The sequence below is a fragment of the Cervus canadensis genome, chromosome 26 (genome assembly GCF_019320065.1).
Source record: "Cervus canadensis isolate Bull #8, Minnesota chromosome 26, ASM1932006v1, whole genome shotgun sequence".
Taxonomy (NCBI): domain Eukaryota; kingdom Metazoa; phylum Chordata; class Mammalia; order Artiodactyla; family Cervidae; genus Cervus; species Cervus canadensis.
The window spans coordinates 8,865,002-8,877,501 of NC_057411.1; the positions used below are offsets into that span (position 1 = coordinate 8,865,002).

Sequence of the window (12,500 nt, forward strand, 5' to 3'; positions counted from 1 at the left end):
AAATTCTGACTCAGGAAATCTCGAGATAACTCTGTGAATATATAACCCAGATTTTTCTGGTATAGTGTATTAGAAGCTTGATATTCAGGATTCCATAGTATTCAGGATCGACTCCGTATTTTGAAGGTAAATGTTTAATTTCTTAACCTAGGGCTCTCAGATGCTATGGATGTCAATGCTATGCTCAAAAAATGACAGTTATTCAATGTTGTCTAGTATTAGAGTTTTTTTGTAGGATTCACAAATCTTTGTAATGTTTCCATTTCAAAACAAAACAGTCTTGCCTACTATCAGGTCCTACATATATTCCTTCTGTTCTGGTAAAACTGAATTTCTTCCCTTTGGTTTTCTTCAAAAAGATGGTTTAAGCTATTCTATTAGGTGAAATTTGTAAGCAATCTGTTGTAACTCCAAAATTGGGAATATGATTATAATTGTACTAAATGTCCTTATTAATTTTGGCAGAAGTTAACTCTTCAAATTATTGAATCATCTCATGCACAAACTTAGTATGTTCCTGAATTATTTATTTACACTTTGTATCAGTATTTTTCTGTTTTTGTCATAAAGATCTTGCACATTTCTTATATTTGTGTCTAGAAATATATATCTCAGTGAAAAATTATATCTCAGTGAAAGAGTTAGTTCATTATCAAATATTTCAACTGATTAATTCAGACCTAGGAAGTCATTTTCCCTACATATTGACCATAAAACTACCAGACAGATATCTTTTAACACTTGTAATAATGGTCTCTCTCTCTCTTTTTTTTTTTTTTTTAGTATATGCATTTCTTTTCTTCTCTTCTTCACATTATATTAGCTAAAATCTTCAGAATGATGTTGAATGAAAATGTTGATGTTGGACCTCAACTGACATGTCCTTGTGTTTAGTGGCAAAAATAACAGCAGCAAAAACTGAAACTTAATAATGCTATTATGTGCCAAGATGTTTCAAACATTTTACATGTATTATGTCTTTAAATTCTCCTAAGAAAACCATGAATGAACTGAGGCACAAAATGTTAAATGATGTGCCCAAAATACTAAACCTAGAAAGTGAAGTAGCCACATTTGAGCCCAGAAAGTTTGCTTAGTTTCATGTTTGCAGCAGATCAAAGTAGGTTCTCCTTATTGTGTAATAAAGACAAATTCCTATCATAATTTATACAGAAAATTTACTGTACTATTGAAAATATTTTATGTAGAATGTTTATATGTAAATTCAAAATAAATTTCACCTATGCTTTTATGTTATTTTCTAGTTTTCTGCTATCTTTAAAGTTTAAAAATGTTTAGAAATTTCCTTCCAGAAGTTGTTTTTTAAAAATTCTATTCACAGTCAATTGCTTGCAATGTTAAACAAAAACTCTATTTTGCTCTCATAATTAAATGTTTGTTTAATCACTGTTAACAAAAGTGTAGGGTAAAAAATGGTTTCATTGGAAAGTACAGTGTCAGTAAGGTTTTCCTTCTATGTAGTTAGTCTATTTATGCTGGAAATTTTAGTATTTTCTCCATGCTCTTAAATTAAAAATAAATTTTTTCAAAGGACATATCTGAATAGAAAACATTTTGATTGATCTTTAATCACTGCAGATGGTGACTGTATCCATGAAATTAAAAGACGCTTACTCCTTGGAAGGAAAATTATGACCAACCTAGACAGCATATTAAAAAGCAGAGACATTATTTTGCCAACAAAGGTTCATCTAGTCAAGGCTACGGTTTTTCCAGTAGTCATGTATGGATGTGAGTTGGACTAAAAAGAAAGCAGAGCACTGAAGAATTGATGCTTTTGAACTGTGATGTTAGAGAAGACTCTTGAGAGTCCCTTGGACTGCAAGGAGATCCAACAATTTGTCTATTAGTAAGAGTATACAAATCTAGAGTATGCTTTTTTTCTAATATTTCATTATCAGGTGTGAAGGACTTTTTAATATAAATTTGTATTATATTGTCTTATTTTGAAAGAAATGTATATGTATATATAAAAGTTACCAAAGTATAAATTCATATAAAACCTTGAAATTTTAAGTAGAATGGATTATTATATTGAATTAACAGAGTGAAAAGGGTATGAGAGATGAAAAATGAAATATATAGTTCTCTGTAATTTTACAAAAGGGAGGGGTTTTTTTTTTGTTTGTTTGTTTTTATTTTTTGTAAATCTAACACAACAGTAAAATAAATTAGGAGAGAAAAAAAATGTCAAAAGTTATTTTATCTCATTAGAAAGCACAAAAATCTTTTAGAATTCTTCAGGATAGGCTAAGTGTCAGATCATGATACATAAGAAAAATAAGCCTGTACCTTTCAGCTTCACAAATGTGGTGGATTTTTTTTAGAGGTAAAACATTTCTAAAGTGGTTGATTTCATTTTGGCACTTGCTCAGAAATATTTGCCTAACTAGCCTGATGATGAGAATCATTGGGGTGTTTGTTAACTACAGCTTTGCAGATTCCCTCTTACCTATGATTTATGAGGCCATGGGTATTTCTCAGGGGGTTAAATTTTTAATTACCCATGTGATTTTGATCACTGAGGAACTTTGGGAAACATTGTTTAAAGAAGGTTTTGAAATCAGCTATATGAGACAACAAATGCAGCTTAAACAATGGAAAGAAAACTGACTATATTCAAACCTTCTTCTCCCATAATGGATTCAAGGTCATATAAATCCAGCTCTAAGTGAAATGGGGTTGTATCCATTTGGTAGCCAGTGAGCTTAAATCTACCTTTCCTACTCTAAAGGATTTAAAGACTAAAATATAGGAATGTTGATCTTTATTTTCTACAGCTTTACCTCATTTTTAGTACTCAATTTCAAATGTTCTTCTAATTATGAAAGTTACAGATGAAAACAAATACAAAAATAGGATTTTAAAATCATTTATTATCTGGTATAAAGTACCATTTCTTAATTACCTCTCTGTAATATGTTAGTGTTAAGAGAACAGTGAATTTATAGTCTTCTTAACCATTTTGTAAAAAAGGTATTTTCGTAGTTTGATTAAACTCTGAATACCTGACTGGTAAATATATTCAACAAGGAATTCAACCTGTAAGGGAAACTGCGTTAAGGCCATTCTGGTTGACAAATGTTTAGTCCCAGAAAGATTACATAATCTTTCAATAACCCATGCTAAAATTCAACTTTAACTGCCAGAAAAATTAATTACTTTTATGCAAACTGAAGTTCTTATCATGATTTCCCTATGATTCTTTTCTAAAATTCCCATTGAACAGCCTCAGGCTATTGGCTGCATCTCTTCTCAGTTCCATAGGGTGAGAGGCAGGATTTTCTTTCCCATGATGTTGCACCTGCAAATGTTATGTTTCATGGCAAAAGTAATTTGTAGATGGAATTAGTAGTGCTAATAAGCTGATCTTCTAATTGAAGACTTATGTTGCCTTTTTGATTTGGGCTCAGTATCACATGATAAATTTGTGGTGCTTTAAGCAGCTAAATTTGTGATTTTCTTATGGCTTCCCCGATGGTTCAGTGGGTAAAGAATCAACATACAATGTAGGAGACTAAGGCTTGATCCCTGGATTGGAAAGATTCCCTGGAGTAGGAAATGGCAAACCACTCCAGTATTCTTGCCAGAAAAAAATCACATGGACAGTGGAGCCTGGTGAACTACAGTCCAATGGGTCACAAAGAATCAGATACAACTGAGTGACTAAGTACACAAGCAGTCAAATTTGTGATATTCATATGAAACAATAGAAAACTAGTAGGTAATGTACCTAGTAGAGTGTAATGAACAAATGGTTCAATTCAGTCACTCAGTCGTGTCTGACTCTGCAACCCCATGGACTGCAGCATGCCAGGAGTCCCTGTCCATCATCAACTTCCAGTGCTTGCTCAAACTCATGTCCATTGAGTTGGTGATGCTATACAACCATTTCGTCCTCTGTTGTCCCCTTTTCTTTCTGCCTCCAACCTTTCTCATCATAAGGGTCTTTTCTAATGAAGAAGTTCTTTGCATCAGGTGGCCATGTTGGAGCTTCAGCATCAGGCCTTCCAATGAATATTCAGGACTCATTTCATTTAGGATTGACAGATTTGATCTCCTTGCAGTCCAAGGGACTCTCAAGAGTCTTCTCCAACACCACAGTTCAAAAGCATCAATTCTTTGGCACTTAGCTGTGGTCCACTTCTCACATCCATACATGACTACTGGAAAAACCATAGCTTTGACTGGACAGATCTTTGTCGGCAAAGTAATATCTCTGCTTTTTAATATGCTGTCTAGGTGGGTCATAGCTTTTTTCCAAGGTGCAAGCATCTTTTAATTTCAAGGCTGCAGTCACCATCTGCAGTGATTTTCAGTTCAGTTCAGTCACTCAGTCAGGTCCAACTCTTTGCTACCCCATGAACTGCAGCACGCCAGGCCTTCCTGTCCATCACCAACTCCCAGAGTTTACTCAAACCCACATCCATTGAGTCAGTGATGCCATCCAACCATCTACTCCTCTGTCATCCTCTTCTCCTCCTGTCTTCAATCTTTCCCTGCATCAGGGTCTTATCAAATGAGTCAGCTCTTCACATCAGGTGGCCAAAATATTGGAGTTTCAGCTCCAACATCACTCTGTCCAATGAACACTCAGACCTGATGCCCTTTAGGATGGGCTGGCTGGATCTCCTTGCAGATCAAGGGTCTCTCAAGAGCCTTCTCCAACACCATAATTCAAAAGCATCAATTCTTCAGTGCTCAGCTTTCTTTGTGGTCCAACCCTCACATCCATGCATGACTACTGGAAAAACCATAGCTTTGACTAGATGGACCTTTGTTAACAAAGTAACATCTCTGCTTTTTAATATGCTGTCTAGGTTGGTCATAACTTTCCTGCCAAGGAATAAGCATCTTTTAATTTCATGGCTACAGTCACCATCTGCAGTGCTTTTGTAGCCCCAAAAAATAAAGTCAGCCACTGTTTCCACTGTCTTCCCTCTTTCCCCATCTGTTTACCATGAAGTGATGGGACCGGATGCCATGATTTTAGTTTTCTGAATGTTGAGCTTTAAGCCCACTTTTTCACTCTCCTCTTTCACTTTCATCAAGAGTCTCTTTAGTTCTTCTTCACTTTCTGCCATAAGGGTAGTGTCATCTGCATATCTGAGTTTATTGATATTTCTCCTGGCAATCTTGATTCCAGTTTGTGCTTCATCCAGCCCAGCATTACTCATGATGTACTCTGCATATAAGTTAAATAAGCAGGGTGACAATATACAGCCTTGACCTACTCCTTTTCCTATTTGGAACCAGTCTGTCATTCCCTGTCCAGTTCTAACTGTTGCTTCCTGACCTGCATACAGATTTCTCAAGAGGCAGATCAGGTGGTCTGGTATTCCCATCTCGAAGAATTTTCCACAGTTTATTGTGATCCACACAGTCAAAGGATTTGGCATAGTCAAGAAAGCAGAAATAGATGTTTTTCTGGAACTTCCTTGCTTTTTTGATGATCCAGTGGATGTTGGTAATTTGATCTCTGGTTCCTCTGTCTTTTCTAAAACCAGCTTGAACATCTGGAAGTTCATGGTTGAAGCAGTGATTTTGGAACCCTATAAAATAAATTTTGTCACTCTTTCCATTGTCTCCCCATCTATTTGCCATGAAGTAATGGGGCCAGATGCCGTGATCGTAGTTTTTTGAATACTGAGTTTAAGCCAGATTTTTCACTTTCCTCTTTCACTTTCATTAGGAGGCTCTTTAGTTCCTCTTTGCTTTCTCCCATAAGGGTGGTGTTTATCGTATCTGAGGTGATTGATACTTCTCCTGGCAGTTGATTCCAGCTCAAGCTAGTTACCAATCAACTACTCTAATTATTAACAATACTTTTTGAAGTTTAAGGAATATATCTGGCTCCACAGGGACTACTGAAAGAGACCCATAATTTGCACTCTAGTTCTTTAAATCAAAAAAAGACTTTTTTTGAACTAACCTATTAAAATTTCAGTTAGCTAATTATCTAGCTAGGTATAAGAACTGTGAAGTATCTGATATTTTATACCACTGCAAAGTTAGCTAGTCTGCAACAGTTTCATGGATGCAGATGGAATATATAGGAATCTGGTTGGAGACAAAGGATGGTCTTCAAAAAAAAATGGTACTGAAACAAATGAGCATCCCTATGCATTGTTAACCCCACCCCCAAAAAAAAACAACACACCTAGATAGGGTATTATTACTCTCAGCAATAACAATAGTCAAAATCCCATTTCCCACAGAGCAGTAGGAAGAGAACCAGGTGGTGTCTCCCCAACTGGTGATTGTTTTACAGGAAAAGGACATCAAACTCAAAGACTCTGAGTCTTTTTAGGCGGTAAGTCTTCTTGATTTTGTCCTAGAGGAAGAAACTGTATATATTATACTGCATAGTATGCACATCTACCCTTTGCTCCATAGGAAGCTAGTGTCTCTATCTTCCAAGGCTATTTTATATACAAACATTATTGAACAAAAATAGTCCAAACCAAAATGATAGTGTTCCACTCATTTTTATGGTTACCTTGGTCAGCACCTCGCCCTACCCCAACCTTCAGGGTGTTTCATACATTGTAATATAGTTATATTGTTTGGTCACATTCCATATTTTATCCTGGAATCTCCTAGTTTCCTGAAAGATATACTTGTTTTCATAAATTAAGATCCCCTTTAAGTGCTGTAATGACTCAGATGGTAAAGAATCTGCTTGCAGTACAGGAGACCCAGGTTCTATCGCTGGGTTGGGAAAATCCCCTGGAGAAGGGAATATCTATCCACTCCAGTATTCTTGCCTTTAGAATTTCCTGGGTAGAGGAGTATGGTGGCTACATTCTACGGGGTTGCAAAGAGTTGGACACGACTGAGTGACTAACACTTTCACACTTTTAAGTGTTGTAGTTTCATATATAATGTCATATGCCTACCATTACAATGTCATATAGAATAATTTCACTGTGCCTCAAATTCTAATTTCACATATTCAACCTTTTTTCCCGTCTCTCTTAGCCCTTAAATCTATTGATATATTTAACTATTAGTTTTGTCTTTTCTAGACCACCATATAATTGGGATCTTACCACATGTAGCCTTTTCAGAATTTTTGCTTTCACATAGAAATAAGCACTTAGAATTTCACCATGTCTTGTTATGGGTTGATAGCTCATTTGCTTTTTCCATTTATTATTTATTTTATTGGAATGTAATTGCTTTCGATGTTGTATTAGTTTCTGCCGTACAGCAAAATGAATTGCTATATGTACACACACATCCTCTCCCTTTTGAACCTCCCTCCCGCTGCCTCCAACCCACCCATCTCACCAAGCTGAGATGTGCTATATGGCATATCTGTGTGCTATATAGCAAATCTGCTGTGCTATATAACAGCTCCTTACTAGGTATCTATTTCACACATAGTAGTGTACACATGTCAGTGCTACTCTCCTAGTTCATCTCACCCCCATTTTCCCACTTTGTGTTCACATATCTGATCTCTGTCTGCATCTCTATTCTTGCCCTGCAAATAAGGTCATCTGTACCATTTGTCTAGATTCCATATATATGCATTGACATGTGATATGTTTTTCTCTTTCTAACTGACTTCACTTTGTATGATAGACTCTAGGTCCATCCACATCACTACGAATAGCCCAATTTCTTTCCTTTTTATGACTGAGTAATATCCCATTGTCTATATGTACCACACCTTCTTTATCTATTCATCTGTTGATGGACATTTAGGTTGCTTCCATGACTTGGCTATTGTAAATAGTGTTACAGTGAGTACTAGAATACATGTGTCTTTTTGAATGATGGTTTTCTCAGGGTATATGCCTAATATTGGGATTGCTGAGTCATATGGTAGTTCTATTTATAGTTCTTTACAGAACCTGCATACTATTATCCATAGTGGGTGTATGAATTTACATTCCCACCAACAGTGTAAGAGGGTTCCCTTATCCTCACACCCTCTCCAACATTTGTTATTGGTGGACTTTTTAATGATGGCCATTCTGACTGGTGTGAGTTGGTATTTCAGTATAGTTTTAATTTGCATTTCTCTAATAATTAGCAGGGTTGCACATCTTTTCATGTTTGTTGGCCATCTGTATATCTTCTTTGGAAAAATGTTTATTTGGGTCTTTCACCCATTTTTTGACTGGGTTGTTTGTTTGTTTTTTATTGAGATGCCTGTTGTTGTTGTTTAGTCACTAAATCCTGTCTGATTCTTGTGTGATTGCATGGACTGTAGCCTGCAGGGCTCCTCTTTTCATGGGATTTCCCAAGGAAGAACACTGGATTGGGTTGGCATTTCTTTCTCCGGGGTATCTTTCAAACCCAGAAATTGAACCTGCGATTGGGATCTTGCTGCAGTTTATGTTAAGGAGTGTTCAGCCTGTGTTTCCCTCTAAGAGTTTTATAGTTTCTGGTTTTACATTTAGGTCTTTAATCCATTTGGTTGTTTTTTTTTTTTTTTTTTAATATGGTGTTGAGGAAGTGTTCTAATTTCATTCTTTTATATTTAGTTGTCTTTATATTTAGTTGTCGCATATTGAAGAAGCTGTCTTTTCTCCATTATACACTCTTGCCTCCTTTGTCAGAGATAAGGTGCCCATATGTGTGTAGGTTTATCTCTGGGCTTTCTGTCTTACATTGTTATATTTCCTTTTCTGTGCAGTACTATACTGTCTTGATTACTATAGCTTTGTATAGTCTGAAGTCAGGGAGCCTGATTCTTCCAGCTCTGTTTCTCTTTCTTAAGATTGCTTTGGCTATTGAAGGTCTTTTGTACTTCCATACAAATTTTTAAATTTTTGTTCTAGTTCTGTGGAAAACATCACTGGTAGTTTAATAGGGATGACATTGAATCTGTAGATAGTTTTGGGTAGTATAGTCATTTTGACAGTATTAATTCTTCCAATCCAAGAATATGGTATCTCTCCATCTATTTGTGCCATCTTTGATTTCCTTCATCAATGTCTTATAGTTTTCTGCATACAGGTCTTTTGACTCCTTAGGTAGGTTTATTCCTGGGTATTTTATCTTTTTTGTTGTAATGGTAAATGGGATTGTTTCCTTAATTTCTCTTTCTGATCTTTCATTGTTAGTGTCTTGGATTGCAAGAGATTTCTAGGTATGTTTGTATCTTGCTACTTTATGGAATTCATTGTTTAGCTTAGGCTTGCCAAGTGGTGCCATGGTAAAGAATCTGTCAAAAAAAAAAAAGAATCTGTCGGCCAATGGAAGAGAGGGAAGTTTGATCCCTGGGTCAGGAAGATCACCTGGAGTAGGAAATGGCAACCTGCTCCAATATTCTTGCCTGGAAAATTCCATGGACAGAGGAGAATGGCAGAACACAGTCTATGGGGTCACAAAGAGTCAGACATGACGGAGCACACACATACACACAGTTTTCTGGTGATATCTTTAGGATTTTTTATGTTTAGTATTAATATCATGTCGTCTAGAGACAGAGTTTTACTTCTTTTCCAACCTGGATTCCTTGAATTTCTTTTATCTCCCCTCTGATTGATGTGGCTAGGAATTCTAGAACTATGTTGAATAATAGTGGCAAGAGTGGGCATCCTTGTCTTGTTCTTGATCTTAAAAGAAATGCTTGCAGTTTTTCACCATCGAGAATACTGTTTGCTGTGGGTTTGTCATATATTGCCTTTATTATATTGAGTTTGGTTCCCTCTGCTCACTTTCTGGAGTTTTCATCATATTGAATTTTGTTGAAATCTTTTTTTCTCTGAGTAATATTTCATTATATAGATATACCACAATTTCTGTATTCATGCACCTATTGAAGGACAGTTGTGAATATAGCTGCTGTGACTATGCACAGGAAAGTTTTTCTGTGGATATAGTATAGCATAGTGATAGTAAAAGTTGCTCAGTCATGTCTGACTCTTTGCAACCCCATGGACTATACAGGCCATGGAATTCTCTAGGTGAGAATACTGGAGAGGGTAGCTTTTCCCTCCTCCAGGAGATTTTCCTGACCCAGGGATCGAACCAGGTCTCCTGCATTGTGGCAGATTCTTTATCATCTGAGCCACCAGGGATATAGATTTTCAAATAAATTGGGTAAAAACCTGGGAGTGTGAGTGCCAGATCAAATGGTAAGAGTACGTTTAGCTTTGTAAGGAGCTGCCAAATTCCCTTCCAAAGAGATTGACCAGTTTACATTCCAAACTGCAATGAACGGGAGTTCTGTTACTTTGCCCTCTGAATCAACAATTGGTATTATTAGTTATTTTTATTTTCTGGATTTTAGATTTTCTAATACCATTTCAACTTGCATTTCTTATTGAAAAATGATATTGAGCATATTTTCATGTGCTTATTTTTCCTTCCCATATATTGAGTCGTCTGTTCAGATCTTTTGTCAGCATTTAAATTGGATTATTTATCTTCTTATTATTGAAGTTTAAAATTCTATGAAGGTTTTAGAAACCATTGTATAATAATTTGTTTCTTTTGTGAATATCTTCAAGTCTGCAGGTTAATTTAGTTCTTTTCATAGTATCTTTAGCAAGTATTTAATCTTAATAAAATCAACTTTTTCTTTCATGGATAAAGCTTTGGTGTTATACCTAAATCTGAGTTTACATAAAATTTGCTCAATTTTTTTTTTTATTTTAATTTTTTTTTCAGTTTTGGTGGTATGGTGGTGAGCATATCTGACTTCTATGTTTTCTTTCAGAAAGTTATAGTTTTGAATTTTACATTTACACCTATAGTCCATTTTGTATCAGTCTTTACGAAAGATGTAAGATTTTTTCTGGGTTTATTTTTTTTTTTGACATAAAAATGCATATATGGATGCCCAACTGTTCTGCACTGTTTGTTCAAAAACTATCCTTCATTGAATTTCATTGGCTTCTTTGTCATAGATCAATTGTCTATGTTTAAAAGAATCTATTTCTGTGTTCTCAATTTTGTTCCATTAGAATGAAAGTCTATTTTTTTCACCAAGACTGTGCTATGTTGCATGTTGTAGTTTTATAATAAATCTTAGAATCATGTATTCTGAGTCCCCCAACTTTCTTCTTCAGAGTTGGGTTGTGTGTCATAGAAATTTTGCCTTTCCATATAAACTTTAGAGTTTGTTGATATCTATAAAGTGCTTAGTGGTATGGCAGTTTAGTCACTAAAAGTCATGTCCAACTCTTTGTGACCCCATGAACTATAGCCCACCAGCCTTATCTCTCCATGGGATTTTCCAGGCAAGAATACTGGGGTGGGTTGCAATTCCCTTCTCCATGGGATCTTCTCCTCCCAGGGGATGAACCTGGATCTCCTGTATTGCAGGTGGACTCTTTACCAACTGAGCCAACAGAGTGCTTACTAGGATTTTAAATATGATTACAGTGAATCTATAGATCAATAAGGAAAGCATTGACAAAATAACAATAGACATAACAATGCACATAGAATATCCATTTGTATGTTTAAATATACCTTGATTTCTTTAGTCAGAATTTTGAAGTTTTCCACATCTACTTTGATTTCTTTAGATAGAATTTTAAAGTTTTCCATATAAAGATTCTGTAAATATTTTTTTGCATTTATACTTGAGAATTTCTTTTGCTGGTGCTATGTTGAATGGTGTTTTTAAAACAGCAATGCCAGTTGTTCATTGCTGGAATCTAGAAGGGTAATTGATTTATGTGATTCATTCCAATAGTCTATTGTCTGTACTTCAAGATTTTTTTACCATAAATATTCATGTCACATGTAATGTAGTTTTATCTATAAAATTTTGCATCCTTTTCTTGTCATATTGCATTGGCTAGAACTTTCAGTGTGATATTGACTGGAAGTAGTGAAAGAGGACACCTGTATGTTGTTCTTGATTTTAGAGATAAAATGTACTGTGAGATTCAGGCTTTTTGTAGTTGTTCATTTTCACATTGAGAAAGGTATTCTGTATTGGTGTGTACTTTTCTTGTGGTTTTAATTCTAAATGGATTTTTTTTTCAAATTATTTTTCTGTATCAATTGATATGATCATATGGTTTGTCTTCTTTATACTATTGATAGAGTAGATTATATTGATTTTTGAAATATTGAACCAGCCTTGCAAACTTGGAGTATATCATACTTTTTCACAGTATATAATTCTTTTCAAACACTGTTGGATTTGATTTGGTAATATTTTACATATAGATTTTTGCATCCATGTTCATAAACAGTGTAGTCTCTGCTGCTTCTTTCTTTTTGCACAGAAGGTGATTCTGGCTTCATTAAATGAGACAGAGAGAGTTCTTTCTTTTTCTATTTTCTAAAAGATACTGTGAAGATTTGAAATCATTTCTTCCTGCTGTGTTTATAAAAATTCACTAATGAGACCATCTGGGCCTGGAACTCTCTCTTTTAGGAGATTGTTAGTTACTGACTCACTTTTTAAATATACACTTATTCAAACTATGTGTTTCTCATTGTAAAAGTTTCTATCTGTCAATTTTGAAATATAATTGACATACAGCATTCTATAAGCT

General features: G+C 35.2%; 1 long non-coding RNA gene across 1 annotated transcript in view; it reads right to left on the bottom strand.

Moving 5' to 3' along the window:
* The window catches only part of LOC122428285, a 29,283-nt gene extending 27,546 nt beyond the window's left edge, over nt 1-1,737 (bottom strand). The window contains exon 1 of the long non-coding RNA XR_006265683.1: nt 1,703-1,737. This is a non-coding gene — a long non-coding RNA (uncharacterized LOC122428285). The remainder of the gene's footprint in view (nt 1-1,702) is intronic.
* Nucleotides 1,738-12,500: the final 10,763 nt, after the last annotated feature.